Source organism: Tachyglossus aculeatus, chromosome 5 (genome assembly GCF_015852505.1).
Source record: "Tachyglossus aculeatus isolate mTacAcu1 chromosome 5, mTacAcu1.pri, whole genome shotgun sequence".
In the NCBI taxonomy this organism is placed as follows: domain Eukaryota; kingdom Metazoa; phylum Chordata; class Mammalia; order Monotremata; family Tachyglossidae; genus Tachyglossus; species Tachyglossus aculeatus.
The window spans coordinates 70,044,199-70,066,976 of NC_052070.1; the positions used below are offsets into that span (position 1 = coordinate 70,044,199).

General features: G+C 44.9%; 1 protein-coding gene across 3 annotated transcripts in view; it reads right to left on the reverse strand.

Annotated features, from left to right (window-relative positions):
• HERC1 (HECT and RLD domain containing E3 ubiquitin protein ligase family member 1) overlaps positions 1 to 20,936 on the reverse strand; it is a 169,162-nt gene extending 148,226 nt beyond the window's left edge. For all 3 annotated transcript variants that reach the window (XM_038746499.1, XM_038746496.1, XM_038746498.1), the window contains exon 1: positions 20,866 to 20,936. The gene's annotated coding sequence lies outside the window, so the exon portion shown is untranslated. The remainder of the gene's footprint in view (positions 1 to 20,865) is intronic.
• Between the last annotated feature and the right edge of the window lie 1,842 nt (positions 20,937 to 22,778).

The following is a 22,778-nucleotide window of genomic DNA, read 5'->3' on the forward strand; positions in this document are numbered from 1 at the left end:
AGGTTAAAGAGGAATAACCAACTTTTTTAATGGAGCTGGAAGACAGTTGTGCAACTTTCTGTATTACTGTAAACTGTACAATGTCGGACGAAAGCAAATGGACTCTACTGAAGACTTAACATTAAGGAAAGCAAGACATTTTTCTTGTAAAATAATGTACATAAACCAAACATTATGACATTTCTTCAATCAGTCCGGGTCATCAGCAGTATTCACTGAGTGCTTACTGTATAAGCATCTGGGAGAGCATAATGCAATACAGCTGATTGACACAAAGCCCGCCCGCAAGGAGCTTACAGTCTAGTGGAGGAGACAGAAATGAAAACAAATTAGACAAAGGAGAAATGGCTAAATATAAGGATATGGACATAAGTCCCTTGGGGGTGGGATGAGTATCAAAGTGAGTATAGACCCAAGTGCATAGGCAATGCAGAAGGGACGGAGACTAGATTAGGGAAATAAGGGGTCCATAAGGGAAGGGCTCCTTGAAGGACACATGTTTCTATTAGGGCTTTGAATATGGAGAGAGTAGTGGTATCATCATCATCATCATCAATCGCATTTATTGAGCACTTACTGTGTGCAGAGCACTGTACTAAGCGCTTGGGAAGTACAAATTGGCAACATATAGAGACAGTCCCTACTCAACAGTGGGCTCACAGTCTAAAAGGGGGAGACAGAGAACAAAACCAAACATACTAACAAAATAAAATAAATAGAATAGATATGCACAAGTAAAATAAATAGAGTAATAAATATGTACAAACATATATACATATATACAGGTGCTGTGGGGAAAGGAAGGAGGTAAGATGGGGGGGATGGAGAGGGGGACGAGGGGGAGAGGAAGGAAGGGGCTCAGTCTGGGAAGGCCTCCTGGAGGAGGTGAGCTCTCAATAGGGGCTTAAAATGAAATGGTATGAAATGAAAGGGGAGAGAGATTTCCAGGTCAAAAGGAAGATAGGAGCAAGGGGTCAGGTTGAATAGGTTGATGTTAGAAGTGTGAAGTGCGCAGGCTGGATTGTAGTAGGAGACTAGTGAGTTTAAGTAGTAGGGAGAGAGCTCATTGAGTGCCTTAAAGCCAATGATAACGAGTTCCTGTTTTATATGGAGATTCATTCATTCATTCATTCGATCGTATTTATTGAGCACTTATTGTGTACACAGCACTGTACTAAGCGCTCGGGAAGGACAAGTTGGCAACATAATGGATGGGCAACCACTGGAGGTATCTGAGAAGTGGGAAGATGTGGCCTGAACGTTTTTATAGAAAAACGATACAGGCAGCAGAATCAAATATGGACTGGAGACGGGAAAGATCGACGGTAGAGATTAGCAAGGAGGCTGATCAATCAGTGGTATTTACTGAGCACTGTACTAAGCGCTTGATGCAGTAGTGGTCAAGGCAGGATAGCTTCACGGATCACTTTTTAACAAAAGCATACAGCAATCGTATTTACTGAGCGCTTACTGTGTGCAGAGCACTGTACTAAGCGCTTGGGAAGGACAAGTTGGCAACACGATGGATGGGCAACCACTGGAGGTATCTGAGAAGTGGGAAGATGTGGCCTGAACGTTTTTATAGAAAAACGATACAGGCAGCAGAATCAAATATGGACTGGAGAAGGGAAGGATCGAAGGTAGAGATTAGCAAGGAGGCTGATCAATCAGTGGTATTTACTGAGCACTGTACTAAGCGCTTGATGCAGTAGTAGTCAAGGCAGGATAGCTTCACGGATCACTTTTTAACAAAAACATACAGTCCACATCTCCCTACTCCTCAAGGACTGCCAATGGCTGCCCATCCACTTCCACATTAAACAGAAACTCCTTACCATCGGCTTGTGAGCCCACTGTTGGGTAGGGACTGTCCCTATACGTTGCCAACTTGTACTTCCCAAGCGCTTAGTATGGTGCTCTGCACACAGTAAGCGCTCAATAAATACGATTGATTGATTGATTGAAGGCACTCAATCAGCTGGCCCCATCCTGCCTCACCTCAGTGAACTCCTACTACAGCCCAGCCCACACACGCCACTCCTCTAGCACCTGCTTGCTCTCTGTGCCCCAATCTCATCACCAACCCCTTTTCCATGTCCTCCCTCTAGCCTGGAACTCCCTACCCCTCCATGTACACCAGACTACCACACTCCCCACCTTCATCAATCAAACGATTGCCTTTATTGAGCACTTCCTGTGTGCAGAGCACTGCACTACATAATAATAATGGCATTTATTAAGTGCTTACTATGTGCAAAGCACTGTTCTAAGCGCTGGGGAGGTTACGAGGTGATCGGGTTGTCCCACGGGGGGCTCACAGTCTTCATCCCCATTTTACAGATGAGGGAACTGAGGCACATGCCTGGGAGTGTACAGTATAACAGAGTAGGTAGACACATTCCCTACCCACAACAAGCTTATAGTCCAGATGGGGAGATAGACAATTATATAAATTACAGATATGTACCTAAGTGTTGTTTCCAGACTGAGCCCCTTCCTTCCTCTCCCCTTCGTCCCCCTCTTCATCCCCCCATCTTACCTCCTTCCCTTCCCCACAGCACCTATATATATGTATGTACATATTTATTACTCTATTTATTTATCTTACTTGTACATATCTATTCTATTTATTTCATTTTGTTAGTATGTTTGGTTTTGTTCTCCGTCTCCCCCTTCTAGACTGTGAGCCCGCTGCTGGGTAGGGACTGTCTCTATGTGTTGCCGACTTGTACTTCCCAAGCGCTTAGTACAGTGCTCTGCACACAGTAAGCGCTCAATAAATACGATTGATTGATTGTTGTGGAGCAGAGACAGGGTGAAACAAGGGAGCAAATCCAAGTGCAAGAGTGACATAGAAAGGAGTGGGAGAAGAGGAAATGAGGGCTTAGTCAGGTAAGGCCTCTTAGAGGAGATGTGCTTACAGTAAGGCTTTGATGGTGAGGAAAGTAATTGTCGATGTGAAGACGGAAGGCGTTCGAGGCCAGAGGCAGGATTTAGGCGACAGGTCGGTGGCGAAATAGATGAGATGGAGATTCAGTGAGTAGGCTGGCATCAGAAGAGCAGTGTGTGGACTGGGTTTTAGTAGGAGAGCAGTGAGGTGAAGTAGGAGGGGGCAAGGCGATTGAGTGCTTTAAAGATGATGGTAAGGAGTTTCTGTTTGATGCGGAGGTGTATAGGAAACCACTGGAGAAACATAAATTTGGAGAAAAATGATCTGCGTAGCAGAGTGGTGTATGCACTGGAGCGGGGAGGCAGATGCAGTAATCATCATCATCATCATCAATCGTATTTATTGAGTGCTTACTATGTGCAGAGCACTGTACTAGGCGCTTGGGTAGTACAAATTGGCAACATAATTAGTAATCAGTAATCAAAGCAGGATAAGTGCTTGGATTAATGTGGCAGCAGTTTGGATGGAAAGGAAAGGGAGGATTTTAGTGACGCTGTGAAGGCTGAACTGGCAGGATTTGGTGACAGACTGGACGTGTGGATTGAATGAGAGAGATGAGCCGAGGATAATGCCACAGTTAAGGATCTGGGAGACGGGGACAATGATGGGAGAGTTGCGGGGCGAAGACGGGATTTTCATGGGAAGACAAGGAGTTCCGTTTGGGACATGTTAACTTTGAGACATTAAAATCAACTGTTCCTGGTGAGTGGATGAAATGCGGAATCATAAATCAATTGGACATTTAATTGTTTCTTTTTTTTAATCTATCTTTGAGTTTATGTCTTTCTCCATTAGAGGGTAAGCTCTTCACAGCACTCATGGGCTCAGTGGCAGAAGGACGTACTAGGGTGATGACTGAAGGAAGCATTGTTGCCATCGCTTGTTGAAAAGCAGCATGGCCTAGTGGAAAGAGCACTGGCCTGGGCTCTAATCCCAGCTCTGGCACTTGTCTGATGTGTGACCTTGGGTAAGTCACTTCACTTCGTAGTGCCTCCATTCCGTGATCTGCAAAATGGGGATTCAATACCTGTTCTCCCTTCTAAAGACTGTGAGCCCCACGAGGGACCTAATTATTCTGTATATATCCCAGTGCTTAAAACAGTGCCTGGTTCATAACAACAGCTTAACAAATATTATTACTATTACTACTATCTCCAAGTGAGAAGCAGCGTGGTTCAGTGGAAAAGAGCCCGGGCTTCGGAGTCAGAGGTCATGGGTTCAAATCCCAGCTCTGCCAACTGTCAGCTGTGTGACTTTGGGCAAGTCACTTAACTTCTCTGGCCCTCAATTCCTTCATCTGTAAAATGGGGATTAAGACTGTGAGCCCTCCATGGGACAACCCAATCACCTTGTAACCTCCCCGGCGCTTAGAACAGTGCTTTGCACATAGTGAGTGCTTAGTAAATGCCGTCATTATTATTATTATTCCCTTCAAAGCCCTACTGAGAGCTCACCTCCTCCAGGAGGGCTTCCCAGACTGAGCCCCCTCCTTCCTCTCTTCCCCCTCCCCATCCCCCTGCCTTACCTCCTTCCCCTCCCCACAGCACCTGTATATATGTATATATGTTTGGACGTATTTATTACTTTATTTATACATATCTATTCTATTTATTTTATTAATATGTTTTGTTCTCTGTCTCCCTCTTCTAGACTGTGAGCCCACTGTTGGGTAGGGACCGTCTCTATACGTTGCCATCTTGTACTTCCCAAGCGCTTAGTACAGTGCCCTGCACACAGAGAGTGCTCAATAAATATGATTGAATGAATGAATGAATGAATTCCTTCACTGTCAGTGTAGAGATGGAGCCAAATTCCACGGTGCCTAGGGCTGGAGGAATGGTTCCACAGAACCTCTTCAGAAAGATGGAGAAATCTTTTTTGGTAAGGTCTGCACAGCCTTGGAGCTCTTCAATTTTAGCAGCCCAGCGCTTGTCAAATCATTCTTTAAGTTGTTCACTATGCTACATGAGCTTTAACAAGCTTCCTTTTGTCAGGGTCATGAATAGTGGCAAGGTGCTGACATACACTGTTTGCTCTACTGGGAATAACTCTTTGATCTCCGAGTCACACTCCATAAACCAGTCTTGCAGTGTCCAAATGATTGCTGGGATAAACAAGCACTGGCCACTCTGGTCTTGCTCCAGCCAAGAGGGCTGTTTTGATGTCATCAAAGCCTCTTGCAAGTATCATCCATCTCCAGGAGCTTCCTGTTGATGTGCCTAAATAAGACACTAATTTGCAATATAGTCAGTTCCGCCATAATGAATATTCTCATTATGCATTTCTGAGAGAACGCTCTAGAGGATTTAGGGAACGTTCTTCCAACAATATGTATCTGTGTGGATACGAACCAGTGGCGTCAAAAGAAATGCTTTTGTACATATGTTTTGACATCAGACTCAGCACGTCACTGAGACTACAAGGTAAGCTTTTGTGAGCACAGGATTCTTTGAGAACATAACCCTTGCTATTAGAGAATAAGTTCATGTTCTTCACGAACCCCGCAATAAAGAAAACTTGCATTATAGCACAGGCACCCTGACTGTTGTTTTTGGTACCCTGCACTGGACACTTCCTCCCCCCTCTGCATCACGTTCTGTTCAGACTGGCGTGCACAGTAAGATGCTCCCTAATTTCCTAACAGTGCTCTAAACCAAGTAGGGAGACACACATATTATGAGAGAACCAGGTGTACCTGCAAAGTAGTATGGCCTTGTGGAAAAAGTACGGGTTTAGGAGTAAGAGGACCTGGGTTCTAATCCAGATTCTGCCAGCTCCCTGCTGTGTGACCTTGGGCAACTTCTCTGTGTCTCAGTATCCTCATCTGTAAAATGAGGATTAAATAGGTATTTAATAGATATTCTCCCTCCTACTTAGACTGTGAGTCCATGCGGAACGGGGACTGTGTCCAATTTGATTAACTTGTATCAATCCCAGCCTAAGAAGAGTGAGCAACATAAAGTGTGTAAATATTGTTACTGTTACTATTATAATGAAGCAGAATTATTACTAGTGAAACCTGCTTGTAAAAAAATGGTTATATTCCATGTTTATCTGAGCTGTCCTTTCAAATTTTCCCCATTTATTCCTTTGGCCTTCCTTAATTCACTGGGATTGAAAGTTAGGCTCCCCAATAAATGAAGCACATTTAAATTACTTTCCAGATTAGGCAAAGGAAAACATTTAGGATACCAAAATTGTGCCCAATAAAGGTTACAGTACTTTTTTCCCTACTCTCCTCAAAAATAAATGAATAATAATAATATTAATAATGGCATTTATTGAGCGCTTACTATGTGCAAAGCACTGTTCTAAGCACTGGGGAGGTTACAAGGTGATCAGGTTGTCCCACAGGGGGCTCACAGTCTTAATCCCTGTTTTACAGATGAGGTAACTGAGGCACAGAGAAGTGAAGTGACTTGCCCAAAGTCACCCAGCGGAGCAGGGGTTTGAACCCATGACCTCTGACTCCAAAGCCCGTGCTCTTTCCACTAAGCCACGCTGCTTCTCTATTCTAAATCAGAATATTTAGATATTGATTTTTAATATTTGATGTCATAATATTTAATAATATAACAGTAATACTTACTATCTTCTTGATTCTCTATTCTAAATTTATTCTCTACATAAGGACAATAGCATTCATCACTTCTTTTAGGATTGGAAATCATTCAGATAAATGAAAATCCAGATTGACCATGCAGATAAAGCTCACTTGATTCTAATAAAATCAATCATATTTGAGCGCTTACTCTGTGCAGAGCACTGTCTTAAGTACTTGGAAGATGACGATATAACAGAGCTGGTACACACAATCCTGGCCCAAAGTGAGCTTACCGTCTAAAGGAGGGGAAACAGATATTAATATAAATAAATTACAGACATATACACAAGCGCTATGTGAGGGAAGGATGCATAAAGGGTGCAGATTCAAGGACAACAGTGATGCAGATGGGAGTGGGAAGAGAGGAAATGAGAGCTTAGTCAGGGAAGGCTTCTTGGAGGAAATGTGCCTTCGATAAGGCTTTGAAGGCGGGGAGAGTGATCGTCTGTCGAATATGAGAAGGGAAACTGTTCCAGGCCAGAGGCAGGACTTGAGAGAGAGGTTGACGGCAAGGTATACGAGATCGAGATACAGTGAGTAATGGCAATAGAAGGGTGAGGAATATGGAATGGGTTGTAGCAGGAGAGCAGCGAGGTAAGATAAGCCAAGGTGACTGAGTGCTCCTGATGGTAAGGAGTTTCTGACTGTCGTGGAGGTGGACGGGCGACCACTGGAGGTTCTTGAGGAGTGGAGAAAAATGAACTGAACGTTTTTATACAAAAATGATCCAGGCAGCAGAGTGACGCTTGGACTGAAGAGGGGAGAGACAGGAGGCGGGGGGGGGGGGGGGGGGGGGGGGGGTGCCGTGGTCAGCAAGGAGGCTGATACAGTAATCAAGGTGAGATAAGTGCTTGGATTAAGTGGTAGCGGTTTGGATGGAGAGGAAAGGGTGGACTTTAGCAATGTTGCGAAGGTAAAACCAACATGATTTAGTGACAGATTGAATATGTGGGTTGTATGTATCAGGCAGAAACTCCTCACCCTGGGCTTCAAGGCTGTCCATCTCCTCGCCCCCTCCTCAATCAATCAATCAATCAATCGTATTTATTGAGCGCTTACTATGTGCAGAGCACTGTACTAAGCGCTTGGGAAGTACAAATTGGCATCACATAGAGACAGTCCCTACCCAACAGTGGGCTCACAGTCTAAAAGGGGGAGACAGAGAACAAAACCAAACATACTAACAAAATAAAATAAATAGAATAAATATGTACAAGTAAAATAAATAAATAAATAGAGTAATAAATAAGTACAAACATTTATACATATATACAGGTGCTGTGGGGAAGGGAAGGAGATAAGATGGGGGGGATGGAGAGGGGGACCAGGGGGAGAGGAAGGAAGGGGCTCAGTCTGGGAAGGCCTCCTGGAGGAGGTGAGCTCTCAGTAGGGCCTTGAAGGGAGGAAGAGAGCTAGCTTGGCGGATGGGCAGAGGGAGGGCATTCCAGGCCCGGGGGATGACGTGGGCCGGGGGTCGATGGTGGGACAGGCGAGAGCGAGGTACGGTGAGGAGATCAGCGGTGGAGGAGCGGAGGGTGCGGACTGGGCTGTAGAAGGAGAGAAGGGAGGTGAGGTAGGAGGGGGCGAGGTGATGGACAGCCTTGAAGCCCAGGGTGAGGAGTTTCTGCCTGATGTGCAGATTGATTGGTAGCCACTGGAGATTTTTGAGGAGGGGAGTAACATGCCCAGAGCGTTTCTGGACAAAGATAATCCGGGCAGCAGCATGAAGTATGGGAGAGAAAGAGATGAGAAGAAGCTACACCTTCATGAAATGACCAAATGTGGACATAACTGCAGAACTGTACAGTACATTGTACAGTACAGGACACCAAAAACAGTCCTGATAAAATGGAGAACCTGAGAAGCAGGAACTAAATAAATAAGATTACAATGTACAGCATTTACAGAACAAAATCCACAATAAAACAGGCTAATGAAGATACTCTAACCCTAAAATGGGGGGGGCACAGATCAACTTTTACTTGGAATGTGACAGTCTCCTGTCACCAATCAATGGTATTCACTGAGCACTTACTGTGTGCAGAGCACTGCACTAAGTGCTTGGGAAAGTACAATACAACAGGGTTGGGAGACATGTTCCCTGCCCTTAACGAGCTTACAGTCTAGAGGACTGTAAATGCCAGGCAAGTCTCGGTCCAGTTTTCTCCTTAGAAGGACTAGCCCCAGGAAGTATTCCCCGTACTTCTGGCTACCTCAACTCCCCATTATGGTGACATTTCACTCCGACTTCCCAGAAAAAAGCAGCAATGATATGCTATTTAAGTCATGTAAAAATGATAAATAAGTACATTCCCAGACTGCCAGGAAAACCTGATCAGTGCCCTTAAGACCATCAGACACAAAGTTCTCCGGCCAATTGCAACAAATCAACCTCGTTCGGTTGTTTACCCTTCTAGACTTGGAATAAGCATTCCGCAAACATAAATTCAGTAGATAGAAAACTTTTATCTATTAGCTCTCGGTTACAGTGAGGTTCATGAGTCATACTCCAGCAATCATAAAAGGTCAATTATGCTTCCTGTTGCAACCCTGATAAAAATACTTGCTGGGGAAGTGGAAACTGATGGTTAAAGCATTTTAAAGTAACCTGAGGAATTCAAATATCTATGCTTTTACTGTTCACCATTCTACATGTAAACATTCTACAGAATCCACAGAGTTAACATTTGTATATGTCCACTTCTAAGGAGCCATTATCCTAACCTGGAAGCTCACAGAATTGGGAATTTTGTCCTATGGAAGGCTGATGGTTGCTTAACAATATGTACTTAAAGCTCACTATGTGAGCATTATATAATTATGTTACACAATTCAATATGAAACTCAAAACATCACGCAGTGCTGAGTTTTTCCTTTCCTGCATTCAAAAATAATATTTGTTAAATTTAAAATTATTAAAGAATAAAACGAATAATCAAGTACCTCTGTCACCAACCCACTGCTCTGATCCCACCAGGATTTGTGGCAACATTTGTAGGGGAAAGAAAAGGGTGAATTTGGTTTTGTAGTCAACTTTAACAGGCATTTACTATGAGTTGAATGAGATGTGTGCATGTACATTGTAATTTGGTTTTGTAATCAACTTTAACAGGCATTTACTGTAAGTTGAGTAAGACGCATGTTATATGTCTTTGTCTACATACAGAGACACATCAATCTATATATGAATAAAAAGATAAAATAGCTTATTATTTTCAGTGGGGGTTTTTTTAGCCCGCAAGAGACTCTTTAACCAGCTGCTCCTGTTAATGTTTCCCTGAGATTGACATTCTCTGAATAACTCTGGACAGGGCTTGCTTTAAAACCATCATTAAAACTTCATCATTCTGAAGAAGATCAGGGCAACCTGCATGAAAAGTCAACCAGAACAGTTCAAAAAGGAGCAACCACACGCTGCAAATGCTGAAACAGGAAGGCCACACATGATCCGATGGGGCCTCTAAGGACGGATGAGCTTTGGTCCCGGAACTTCAGGACGAGACCCGGCTACAGGAATAGAGTTTAGTGCTCATTCATTCATTCAATCGTATTTATTAAGCGACTACTGTGTCCAGAGCACTGTATTAAGTGTTTGGGAAAGTACAACGATAAACAGTGACATTCCCTGTCCGCTAAGAGCTTACAGTCTGGGGGGAGCGGCGGGGGGGAGAGACAGACATCAATACAAATAAATAAAATTATAGAATTATATATAAGTGCTATGGAGCCGGGGGTGGTGGGGAGAAAGCAAAGGGAGCAAGTCAGAGCGACACAGAAGGGAGTGGGAGATGAGGAAAAGCGGGGCTTAGTCTGGGAAGGCCTCTTGGAGGAGACGAGCCTTCGATAAGGCTTTGAAGGTTGGGGAGAGTAACTGTCTGGGGGATTTGAGGAGTGGGGGGCGTCCCAGGCCAGAGGCAGGACATGGACAGGGGTCGGCGGCGAGACAGGAGAGATCAGGGCACAAGTGAGGTTAGCACTAGAGAAAAGAGGCTTGCATAGTTCATTCATTCATTCAATCGTATTTACTGAGTGCTTACTGTGTGCAGCGCACTGTACTGGGAAGTACAAGTCGGCAACATATACAGACGGTCCCTACCCAAAACAGGCTCACAGTCTTGAAGAGGGAGACAGACAACAAAACATAACATGTAGACAGGTGTCAAAATCGTCAGAACAAATGGAATTAAAGCTATATGCACATCACTGACAACATAAATAGAATAGTAAATATGTACAAGTAAAATAGAGTAATAAATCTGTACAAATATATACAAGTGCTGTGGGGAGGGGAAGGTTCACATGCACACTCTCTCATCAATCAATCCACGGTCTTTATTGAGTGCTGCTTGGCAGACAGTGAGCCCTTAAATGCTATAATTATACGCAGAGCACTGTACTAAGCGCTTGGTACAGTATGACAGAATTAGCAGGCACGTTCCCTGCCCATATTTGAGCTTCCAGTTTGGATGGGGAGAACTCTCACCCCTGCCAGCTCTCTTCCCGCTGGGAGGCACAGGGTGGAATGAGTGGGTGGGAGGGGGGTGCACTCAGGAATTGTACACAAGGGACCTCTTTATGGCCGAAGTGATCTATGGTGTCTGCCCCAGTGCCATGTCCCCCCTCAATGGGTTACTTTGGGGTGCTGTACATCCATAAAAATGGTATGACATCCTTCTACTCTCTACCCAATCAGGCTAGCAGTGCGTTAGATGGTGAGCCCCATAAGGGACACGGCCTGTGTCTGATCTGATTATCGTGGATTTATCCCAGGGATTAGTACAGTCCTGGGCACATAGAAAGTTAAGTGCTGAACGGACACCGTAATTAATCAGTGAAATATGTCAATCCTGAGTCAGGCAAGCTATCAAAAGGCACTTCTGCCTCTTCGGCACCCAAGAGATCAACATTTGCACTGCCCCGTTTATACGGCCTTTAAGTTTAGGGTTGGTGGGGAATATCTGATCAGAACACCATGCGTTTGAAGTAGTAATGGGTTGCACTGATCCACCCACTCTCTTAGGCATGAATGCCAAGCCACCAACACACACCGCAAGCCAGCTGACTGGGTAGGGGGTTTGGTTTGTGTCCATGGAACAGAACAACCTCCTCAGCAACAAATATCGCTTCCAAACATATTCTTTCCATTGTTGAGCAAGGTGCTCCAGTTGGCAATTCAGAGCTGAGCTCTTCACTGTCTGCTAAAACCAAGGGAATGTAGTATTTAAACTAAGCAAGCGGACAGCAGCTATCCCATGCACCCCATATCTACTTAAAAAGGTCATTCCCTGAAAAGTTTAGAATTTTTTATGTGAGCACACGGGGCTCACAGTCTTATTCCCCATTTTACAGATGAAGGAACTGAGGCACCCTATATATACTTTAAAAGGTCATTCCCTGAAAAGTTTAGAATTTTTTATGTGAGCACACAGGGCTCACAGTCTTATTCCCCATTTTACGGATGAAGGAACTGAGGCACCCTATATATACCTTACAAGGTCATTCCCTGAAAAGTTTAGAATTTTTTATGTGAGCACACGGGGCTCACAGTCTTATTCCCCATTTTATGGATGAAGGAACTGAGGCACAGAAAAGTGACTTGCCTGAGGTCACGTAGCAGATACGTGGCAGAGCCGGGATTAGCACTCAGCTTCCTTTTGACGCCCAGACCCAGGGTCTACCCAGTAGGATGCACTGCTTCTCATATAATGGAAGAAATATATATATATTTTGGGGGCGGGGGGGTACACACAAGGGAGAAGGGAGGGAGAATAGGGTAACGTGCAGAATTTCATCTTTCTAGAAACAAGTTTGTAAATGAGAAGGATCCACCAAATTACCTCTTCCCTCACTTCTGAGGAAATTAGGGAGGTGGAGAAACATGCCTAAGCTTTTCTTCCTAAAGTAAAATCCTTCCAAGGGCTCAGAAAATCATTCAGTAGCCTCCGCAGTCAATTGTATTCGTGGGGGAGAGCCTGTGTCCCGATTTATTCTAGAATACCCTACATCTACATCCTCACTTTTGAAAGATGATAGTGAAAAACATTAACCAGTAGCACACTTTTTTTATTTTCTCAGTTTAACCCAGCATACCGTTCGTGGTTGAAGAGCTATGCTGAACAGTGCAAGTAATTCGAGTTGCATTTTCTGACCTGATTAGGAAATACATGTGAGCACTCAACGAGTTGAACATGTACAGGATTATGATAAACTCAAAACAGCAAGGTCACTACTGGGCACTGGTCCATTGTGTCTGAGCCCCAAGACTTTGCCCTCATCGACACTTCTGCGCCTTCATTAACCTTGGCACACATTCCCATATTACACAGCAAATCTATTTTTTCCTGTTGTCAACGTTTCTGACAAGACGAATCGTGGACACTCTCACCCATGGACCAAGGATACACAAAGAGAAGTGGCTGAGAGATGGGTCTGTTGTTTACTCTTTAAACTGACTTTAATAAAAATGACCAGGTTTTGGAAAAAGCACAACCCTTCTTCTGATTTTTACCTAAGTGCTGGTTGGGAGGGCCGGGGGGATGGGAAAAAATATATTTTTTCCATAAACTTGGAATATTCAAATAAAATGAACCCAGACTCTCTTCCTCTCCCCAGAAACTGAGGTACTTCCATGGACAGCAAGGCCAAGAGGGCAAGAGGCTTACCTATTGCCCCCACCATGGTCAGGGTCTCTGGGGTAGGGGAAATATTAGAGAGTCAACAGCCTGACTCAAAAACTTTTATAGCACATAAGGTCTTGGGAGGCAGCATGGCCAGAGTTAGTAGTCAGGAAACAAGGATTTAAATCCATGTTCTGCTACTTGCCTCTTTTGTGATCTTGAACAAGTCACTTAACCTCTCTAGGTCTCAGTTACCTCATTTTTTTAAAAAAGGTATTTGTCAAATGCTTATTATGTGCCAGGCACTCTACTGAGCACTGAGGAAGATACAAGCTAGTCGGGGTCGACACATTCGAGGTCCCACACGGGGTTCACAGTCTTAATCCCTATTTTACACTTGAGGTATACCTGAGACACAGAGAAGTTAAGTAACTTGCCCAAGTCATACAGCAGACAAATCGTGAAGCTGGGATTAGAATCCAGGTCCTTCCCAGGCCCGTGCTCTATCCATTAGACCATACTGCTTCCCTTATCTGTAAAATAAAGACTGCATACCTGCTGTCAGCACTTAGAACAGTGCTTGGCACATAGTAAGAGCTTAACAAACGCTATCATCATTATTATTATTATTTTAGACGAGCCCTGGATGGGACAGGGACTACTATGTCCAATCTGATTATCTACTCGGTGATTAGCCCACTGCTTGGCACATAGTAAGAGCTTAATAAATATTGCTACTAACAATAAGTTCCATTACTATTTTGAGCTGATGACCAGCTGACTCAGTCATTCTCAATGCCTTCTCCTACCATTCCTCCCACTGCCTCAGTAAGGCCAGGAAAGAGTATGAGGGGGCTCCAAAACGATTGCTCAGTTTCCCAGAATCTTCTTTTGCCCCATCAATTTACACCCTGCCTTATTTGGATCCTAACAACCTCTGTTAAGAAACAGTATCTTCACTACTGTTGCCAAGTATCCAAGTGTCCAGTACAGTGTTCTGCATATAGTTAGTGCTCAGTATATGGTAAGTGCTCAATAACGGTTACTGATGATGGCAGTACATTCCCAGGAAAAAGTCAATGAAAAAAAGAAACAATTGATACGAAAGGATGCAACCCCAGATTACTGATATTTCACAGCATTGTCTCTGCAACTGCAAATACTACCTCAGGGAAATCAACCCCAAAGGTTTCAGCATAATTCGAGAGGGTGAGAGTCTTAATAAACAACAAATCAGATGAAAAGAAAATTTGAGGGGGGAAACACAGAAACACTGATTTACATTCAACTTAAAAAGCACACAACCTCAAACCTAAACTATGAATCTAATAAATCCCATAAATCCAATTCTACAAAATTATATTCTCCCGAACCACCAACTTCACCACTTGAGTACACACAACCAATCCATACCACTTCTGTACATTGTTTTGTTGTCTGTCTCCCCCTTCTAGACTGTGAGCCCATTGTTGGGTAGGAACCGTCTCTATATGTTGCCGATTTCCCAAGCGCTTAATACAGTGCTCTGCACCCAGTAAGCGCTCAATAAATATGACTGACTGAATGAATGAACAAATATCAACTTACATACTTAGCTCTCTTCCCTCTAATCTGAAAATTATTTCAGCCTCTCTCTTCCCTGCTAGATTATAAACCCCTGAGGGCTACAGCCGCGGCTTAACTCTGTACGTACCCAAGCTCGTGGTACAAGTGCTCTGCACTTGGTAGACACTCCATAAATATTACCGATTGATGGATCAATCAATTCAAAATCTGAGCTTTTTAATCACACCTCATTTAATACTGAAGGCAAAGAGCTCCTTAAGAGATGCTATTGATAACGACAAAAATGTGGAAACTGCATTTTCTCATCTGCGGTAGGACTATAAAATTACATGCATTACAGTTTGCTGTAATCCATAAAATGTGATGAGTGGTTTAGTGTTTCCATTTGCTGGTGAAACAGAACCTCAAAGAATGTGGTTTCAGTTTTTGTATTTCTGAAGATATCTTCCAAGTAGAAGACATAGTGTTCTTAATGAGAGTTACAACCGTGGTCCCAGAAGCAGTTCCTAAATGTTTGGATTTTGAATATCAAGAAAACATGAACCCAGCTCATGTCTGGCTGTAAGTCAGACTCCAGGGATAAGGCAAAAATAAAAAAAATTGAACAGCAGTAATTGCCAACTGGTGACTTCTCAAATGCTCTCTTTTGGGGACTGTGTGTACAGAAGATTTTTTTATAACATCTTGCAGTGGGCAAAACGATTGCTAAATGAAGAGATTTTACTTTGAAATGCTCCTTGGCAGTAGCTGAAGGATTAGATGGGAGTTGTTTCTCTAATTCCCCACACTGCCATTACAACCTAGCAAAAGGATTTTCCCAATAGAAAATGTATGGAATTTTTGCAGTTCTGCCTGAATAAAAAATTCTTCAGGTTCATCAGTCAATCAATTGCATTTATTGAGCCCTTACTGTGGGCAGAGCACTGTACTAAGCATGTGATTAATATTAACCCAAAATGTTTTGGTACCTCATTATTGAAATATATGCAGAGTGATGAAACTCTTCTAAAAGGTTTTTGGTTTAACCTCCACAAATATTTAATCCTAATAATACGCTTGATGGAGTTAGCATTGAAAGATAAGGCTAGTCAGCAAGTTGTCTTCTGCTCATTCAGCCTGCCCACAAATGATCCACATATATTAATAAATTCTTATTTTTTTTTTCTTCATTCAGTAGTCCTCCCTATAATGACAGAAGATTCTACTCTGTGGGGTGAACTGTGGTCTGAGCATTCACTACATGACATTTTAAAATCATCATTCACTGGAGCATGGGAAGTCACAGTATAGAATAGGAGATCTAATTTGGGATTTTACTTGGGTTCCAAGGAACTGCAATAGCAGCAGGAGATAGCATTGGCTCCAGCATCTGAAGTATAAATGAAATGTTTGTGCTACCCCGCCACCATGATTTTTTTTCCTCTGAAAGGCAGGAAGTGTTTATTCAAATTTAGTTCTGTTCCTTATTTGGTGCTTTAATGGAGTTTACCATCAGTATTATTATTTCTTGTTTTGTCCGTGCCACAGCTAAGAGTGTCCCACTGGTCCAGTTGTTCTGGCAGTAGCGGGGTCCCCCAAAGGGCCAGGTCAAAAAAGAGGGGAAGTGCCCAGCCCCACCCCTAGCTCATTCTTGCTTAACATAGCCATTTGCCCCTTTTTTTAATGGTATTTATTAAGCGCTTACTATGTTTAAGCGCTGGGGTAGATACAAGCTAATCGGGTTAGGCGCAGTCCATGTCCCACGTGGGGCTCACTGTATTAATCCCCAGGTCCTCTGAGTCCCAGGCCATTTTGAATCGATCCATTAATAATCAATCAGTCGATCGGATTTATTGACCACTTACAGTGTGCAGAGCACTGTACTAAGCGCTTGGGAAGTACAAGTCGGCAACACATAGAGACAGTCCCTACCCAACAGCGGGCTCACAGTCTAGAAGGGGGAGACAGAGAACAAAACCAAACATACTAACAAAATAAAATAAATAGAATAGACATCTACAAGTAAGATAAATAAATAGAGTAAGACTCAGAGCGCCTACTGCATGCAGAGAGTACTGTTCTTGGGGGAGTAGTGTTAGTAGGCATGATCTTTGCCCTCGGAGAGTTTCCACTAACAGGGGAGTTGCACCAAAATAATTTAGATAGGAAGACGGCAAATTGGGTAATAGATCATTATGTACCAAACGGCTACAGGTAATTTTGAGTATGTAAATGCATACTTGGTGTAGAATTCCTCTTTCCTCTAGGCCATGCTGCTTCTCCATCTTTGGTTTGCAGTCCTGTTCAAGAGGCTTGGTCTCGCCAGGCACAGACTGCGCTGGAGCCCCGAAGGACACGACGGACCCCACTCTCCAAAAGCTAAGTCCAACTACACTGTTACCTTGAATTGTTGAACTGATTTCTCCTTTTGATTGCCACAATTATGTTCTTGTTTGACCCCCCATTTAGATTTTCAGCCCATTTCTAATCTGCTTATTTCGTAAATAACGTAGCACAAGCACTTAATAGAGCTTAGTACAATGCTCTGCACACAGTAAGCGCTCAATAAATACGATTGATGATGATAACATAACATGTACAGATCGCTGGTGGGTCTGTACAAGGCATCTTTATGCTGAACGGGAGTGAAAAAATAATGCTTTGTATATTAAGTATTTACATATATACACAAAAATAAAATTAACAATACCTTATTACACAGTTACACTGCTATTTGATCACATAACCATATTTATTTTGCTTTTGGCCCTGCTCTTTAATACATTTACAGTGCTTTGATCAAATTTTCGATCTTGGGAACACATCAATGCGCTATACATTATTTCCTATGAGAAATTATGCTTCATTTAGTGTTCTCTCATTGAACATTTTTCACGGAACGGGTTAAGTGCACTAACTGGGGCACAGCAGCAATAAGATGATCAACGGAGGCATTTGCATTCGTCTAGTTCCTCTCTGCACCAATATGCTTGCATCACAGGGAACAAAAAGCTAGAAAGTGAACAGTTACAATTGCACATGCAAACAGTACAACAAACTCAGAGGTTGTCAAATTCTCTCTAATGCAAAATAGCTATAACAATAAGCAAAGTATTTTTCAATCCCGTCTCTCGCTTACCCATTCAAATGTAACAAGTTTTGCCATTATGATATTTTTTAGAAAAAACACTTGTGTGCTATGTGCATATTTTTTGGCTATACCATCCTGCTCTTCACCCACTGATGATTTTCAAGGGCCAAAAAGCACCTTGGGAGGAGAAAGGAATGGCAAATTTTTTCCCAAATCACGATACTTGGAAACAGAAACACTCATTGGTATCTTAGTTCCGCAAAACTCATGTCAACGCTGAGGTAAATAGGTCACTTGCCTCTATCACACGCTCGGCTTTTGCAATCTTCACAAATTCTGAGCAACCTCCCCCGTCCCTTCGGTATCATGGACTGGACTGGAGAATAACGGTCCAAATATAGAACAGGAAGGAAGGGAGGGTGGAAGGGAGGATCCATCTCAGTCATGTTAGTGTTTAGGCAAAAACATTTCTGATCAGAGAGGCCTCCAATAAAATGATGCACCCTCCTAAACGTCTACTTGGAAACGGCTTAATGGGCACAAGGAATGACCCACCATTTTTTAACTCCTCTCCCTAGGTTCCCTTCTGCAGGTTGGACAGCGGTCTTGAACTGCAGGAAACATCCTGATCCTCTTGCCATTCCCTGGCAATAGCGATCACTTTTTCCTCTATGCATATTCAACCATACACTGGATTATTCCGCTATTTCATCCTGATGAACCCCCGCCGGTCCCATCCTCGCTCCCAACTGTTATTGCTCCAAATAATTTTTGGTCTTCTCCCCCAGATCGACTGCAAACTCGTTGCGGGCAAAGGGGAACGTGTGTTTTGCTCCTGCCGTGCTCTCCCAAGGCCTGTGTTTGGTTTTGTTCTCTGTCTCCCCCTTTTAGACTGTGAGCCCACTGTTGGGTAGGGACTGTCTCTATATGTTGCCAATTTGTACTTCCCAAGCGCTTAGTACAGTGCTCTGCACACAGTAAGCGCTCAATAAATACGATTGATTGATTGATTGGCCGGTCCTGGGAAGGAGCTGAATAGGACTCCCCCTCCAGACTGTGAATTCAGTAAGGACCGTCTCTATATGTTGCCAACTTGTACTTCCCAAGCGCTTAGTACAGTGCTCTGCACACAGTAAGTGCTCAATAAATACGATTGAATGAATGAATAAACAGGATTGATGATGATCATCCTTTCACCTTGTATCAACCCCAGCGCTGAGAACAGTGCTTTGCACATAGGAAGCACTTAAATACCACTATTATTATTATTATTTTAGGGTCTTCTCTCCAGGGCTCCTTTGGAAGGAGAGAGGAGGAGACAGGAGGACAGAGGAGGAGAGAGGAGGCCGGGGGGTGGGGGGGGAGAGGTGGAGAGAGAGAGAGAGAGAGAGAGAGAGAGAGAGAGAGAGAGAGGAGGAGGAGGAGGAGGAGGAGATAGGAGGAGGGCAGAGAAAGCAGGAGAGAGAGGAAGAGAGAAGAGGAGAGAGGAAGAGAGAAGAGGAAGAGAGGAAGAGAGAAGGGGAAGAGAGGAAGAGAGAAGGGGAAGAGAGGAAGAGAGAAGGGGAAGAGAGGAAGAGAGAAGGGGAAGAGAGGAAGAGAGAAGGGGAAGAGAGGAAGAGAGAAGGGGAAGAGAGGAAGAGAGAAGGGGAAGAGAGAAGGGGAAGAGAGAAGGGGAAGAGAGAAGGGGAAGAGAGAAGGGGAAGAGAGAAGGGGAAGAGAGAAGGGGAAGAGAGAAGGGGAAGAGAGAAGGGGAAGAGAGAAGGGGAAGAGATAATGGGAAGAGAGAAGGGGAAGAGAGAAGGGGAAGAGAGAAGGGGAAGAGAGAAGGGGAAGAGAGAAGGGGAAGAGAGAAGGGGAAGAGAGAAGGGGAAGAGAGAAGGGGAAGAGAGAAGGGGAGAGAGGAAGAGAGAAGGGGAGAGAGGAAGAGAGAAGGGGAGAGAGGAAGAGAGAAGGGGAGAGAGGAAGAGAGAAGGGGAGAGAGGAAGAGAGAAGGGGAGAGAGGAAGAGAGAAGGGGAGAGAGGAAGAGAGAAGAGGAGAGAGGAAGAGAGAAGAGGAGAGAGGAAGAGGAGAGAGGAAGAGAGGAAGAGGAGAGAGGAAGAGAGAAGAGGGGAGAAAAGGAGGGGAGAAAAGGAGGGGAGAAAAGGAGGGGAGAAAAGGAGGGGAGAAAAGGAGGAGAGAAAAGGAGGAGAGAAAAGGAGGGGAGAAAAGGAGGGGAGAAAAGGAGGGGAGAAAAGGAGGGGAGAAAAGGAGGGGAGAAAAGGAGGAGAAAAAAGGAGGGGAGAAAAGGAGGGGAGAAAAGGAGAAGAGAAAAGGAGGGGAGAAAAGGAGGAGAGAAAAGGAGGGGAGAAAAGGAGGGGAGAAAAGGAGGGGAGAAAAGGAGGGGAGAAAAGGAGGAGAAAAAAGGAGGGGAGAAAAGGAGGGGAGAAAAGGAGGGGAGAAAAGGAGAAGAGAAAAGGAGGGGAGAAAAGGAGGAGAGGAGGAGGAAAGGAGAGGAGGAGGAGAGGAGGAGAGTGGAAGAGAAGGAGGAGGAGAGGAGGAGAGGGGAGGAGGAAGAAAGAGCTTGTTCCTCCTGCTATATGACAAGCTCCTGGAGGGGGGAGGGGAAGGAAGGTGGAAAAGGGCCGAAATCTCCGGGTTCATTCATTCAATCGTATCGACTGAGCGCTTACTCACCGTCCTAAGCGCTTGGAACGTATATTTCAGCCACAGAGAGAGCCGATCCCTGCCCGGCCCGGGCTGACAGTCGAGAAGGGGGAGGGACCCCGACGTGAAAACCAGTCAACAGGCAGCAACGGAAACAGAACTCTACCACATCGGAGCCAACGGGCATCACCGTGAAGAAACACAATTACGGACGGATGCCCATCGAGACCGGTGACGGGCTCCCCCGAATAATACCGATGGCAGGGTGAGCGCTGACTAGGTGCCAAGCACTGTACTGAGCGCTGGGGCCCCCCGAGGATGGGGGAGGGGAAAGGGGGGGGTCCCCCCTCCAACAGCTGAGGTCAAAGGTCGCCCGGGGGGGGCGACAGGAGGGGCCCGAGGGGGGGGGGTTACCGTGAGCGGGTGCAAGCCGGAGGGCGGCCGGGAGGAGGAGGCGGCGGCCGCGTCCTTTATTGCTGCGGCAGCGACCACTTGTCAAAGGGAACGACGTAAGAGGCGGCGGCCACTCTCGCGAGACCTGGCCCCAAGTCTCGCGCCGCCGCCGGCGGCCCCGCCCTCTCCCCGCGCGCATGCGCGCGGCCCCCTCCCATTCCACTCCCTTCCTTCGCCTCAGGCGGTTGTGGAGAGGGGAGGTGCCGCGTAGTCATTCATTCATTCAGTCGTATTTATTAAGCGCCTATTATGTGTCAGGCACTGCACTAAGCGCCCTTGGAAAAGTACAACACAATAATCGCTTCCGTCTCCGCAGGCCGATGCGGTGAAGGGAGGAGAGGCGCCCCGCAGTCATTCATTCATTCAGTCGTATTAAGCGCTTACTGTGCGCAGAGCAGTGTGCCAGTAATAAGGGTATTATTTAAGCGCCTACTATGCGTCAGGCACTGCACTAAGCGCGCTTGGAAAAGTACAACACACAATAATCGCTTCCTTCTCCTCAGGCCGTTGCGGTGAAGGGAGGAGAGGGGCCCCGCAGTCATTCATTCATTCAATCGTATTAAGCGCTTACTGTGCGCAGAACACTGTGACAGTAATAAGGGTATTATTTAAGTGCCTACTATGTGTCAGGCACTGCACTAAGCGCGCTTGGGAAAGTACAACACACTATCATTCATTCATTCAATCGTATTTATTAAGCGCTTACTGTGCGCAGAGCACTGTGACAGTAATAAGGGAATTCGTTAATGCCTACTATGTGTCAGGCACTGCACTAAGCGCCCTTGGAAAAGTACAACACACAATAATCGCTTCCTTCTCCTCAGGCCCATGCGGTGAAGGGAGGAGAGGCGCCCTGCAATCATTCATTCATTCAGTCGAATGTATTAAGCGCTTACTGTGCGCAGAGCACTGAGACAGTAATAAGGGTATTCTTTAAGCGCTTACTATGTGTCAGGCACTGCGCTAAGCACGCTTGGAAAAGTACAACACACAATAATCCCTTCCTTCTCCTCAGGCCCATGCGGTGAAGGAAGGAGAGGCGCCCCGGAGTCATTCATTCAATCGTATTTATTAAGCACTTACTGTGCGCGGAGCACTGTGACAGTAATAAGGGTATTATTTAAGTGCCTACTATGTGTCAGGCACTGCACTAAGCGCGCTTGGAAAAGTACAACACACAATAATCGCTTCCTTCTCCTCAGGCCGATGCGCTGAAGGGAGGAGAGGCACCCTGCAATCATTCATTCATTCAGTCGTATTAAGCGCTTACTGTGCGCGGAGCACTGTGACAGTATTAAGGGTATTATTTATGCGCCTACTATGTGTCAGGCACTGCACTAAGCGCGCTTGGAAAAGTACAACACACAATAATCGCTTCCTTCTCCGCAGGCCGATGCGGTGAGGGGAGGAGAGGCACCCTGCAATCATTCATTCATTCAGTCGTATTTATTAAGCACTTACCGTGCGCAGAGCACTGTGACAGTAATAAGGGTATTATTTAAGCACTTACTAAGTGTCAGGCACTGCACTAAGAGCGCTTGGAAAAGTACAACACAATAATCGCTTGCTTCTCCTCAGGCCGATGCGGTGAAGGGAGGAGAGGCGCCCCGCAGTCATTCATTCATTCAATCGTATTTATTAAGCGCTTACTGTGCGCGGAGCACTGTGACAGTAATAAGGGTATTCTTTAAGCGCTTACGATGTGTCAGGCACTACGCTAAGCGCGCTTGGAAAAGTAGAACACACAATCATTCATTCATTCAATCGTATTTATTAAGCGCTTACTGTCAGGCACTGCACTAAGCGCGCTTGGAAAAGTACAACACAATAATCGCTTCCTTCTCCTCAGGCCGATGCGGTGAAGGGAGGAGAGG